Source organism: Nicotiana attenuata, unplaced genomic scaffold, assembly GCF_001879085.1.
Source record: "Nicotiana attenuata strain UT unplaced genomic scaffold, NIATTr2, whole genome shotgun sequence".
Lineage (NCBI taxonomy): Eukaryota > Viridiplantae > Streptophyta > Magnoliopsida > Solanales > Solanaceae > Nicotiana > Nicotiana attenuata.
Window position 1 is genome coordinate 100,474 of NW_017671885.1, and position 1,369 is coordinate 101,842.

A 1,369-nucleotide genomic window follows, 5' to 3' on the forward strand; every position below is an offset into this window, starting at 1 on the left:
CCCATTGCAATTAGTTTCGAGTCATGAACCTAATATATCCCATTTAAGAATTTTTGGATGCGTAGTATATGTGCAGTAGCACCGCCATATCGCACCAAGATGGGTCCCCAAAGAAGGTTAGGAATATATGTTGGGTTTGAATCTTCCTCCATTATTCGCTATCTCAAAACATTAATGGGAAATTTGTTCCCTGCTCGATTTGCAGATTATCGATTCGATGAGGAATTTCTCCCAAAATCAAATGGGAAAAAATTGGTGAAACCAAACGGGAAATTTTGTGGAAAAATCCATCATTATCTCATCTTGATCCACGTGCCTTTATTTGTAAAAAAAAAAGGTGCAAAAGATTATTTATAATGACCCGGCTGGTCATTTTGAGCAATTGCGTCCGGTTCGGCAGTTTGAGGTCACGAGTAGCTTCACATAGTGTATTATGACTTGTGTGCAACATCGATTCGGGTTTTTGAGAAGTTCGGAAAGGATTTTTAGAAGTGACTCTCATTTGAGAAGCTTGAAGTTAAAAGAATTGATCAAGATTTGACTTTTGAGTATTTGACCTCGGATTGGAGTTCCGATGGTTCCTATAGGCTCGGGTGGTGATTTTGGACTTAGGCGTGCATTTGGATTTGGACTTGGAGGTCCGTAGAGTAATTTAAAGCATTTTGGCAAAAATTGGAAAGTTGAACTTTTGGAAGATTGAGAGGTTTGACCGAGAGTTGACTTTGGTGATATCGGGATCGGAATGCGATTCCGAGAGTTGGAACCGCTCCATTATGTCATTTGGGACTTTCCTGAAAAATTTGGTGTCATTTGGAGTTGATTTGATATGGTTCGGACGCTTGGTTGCGATTCTAGAAGTTCTTGGCGTCCGATTCGTGGTTCTAGAGGTTATTTTGGTGTTCTAATCGCACAAGCGAGTTCGTGTTATGTTTTCAGACATATGTGGGTGTTTGGCATGGAGTCCCGAGGGCTCGGATGAGTTTCGTACGCATTTCGGAGTGTTTGAAGAAGGTTCAACTATGCTGGTGTCTCTGTTCTCGCATTTGCGAGGATTTAATCGCATTTGCGATGATCGCATTTTCCAGATCATTCTCGCTTTTGCGACGATGGGCTGGGGTAAGGGAGTTTGCATTTGCGACACAAACAGTCGCTTTTGCGATAATACTGAGCTCGCATTTGTGAGTCTTATGTCGCATTTGCGACTTTGATAGAGTTGGCCAGCCTTCACATTTGTGATACTTTTGTTGCATTTGCGAGCATCGCATTTGCGATCCTGATGTCGCAAATGCGACATCTGAGGCTGGTATTAAGACTCCCATTTCGGACTTAGCTTCATTTTATCATATTTTGAACCCTATGTCCGAGAGTG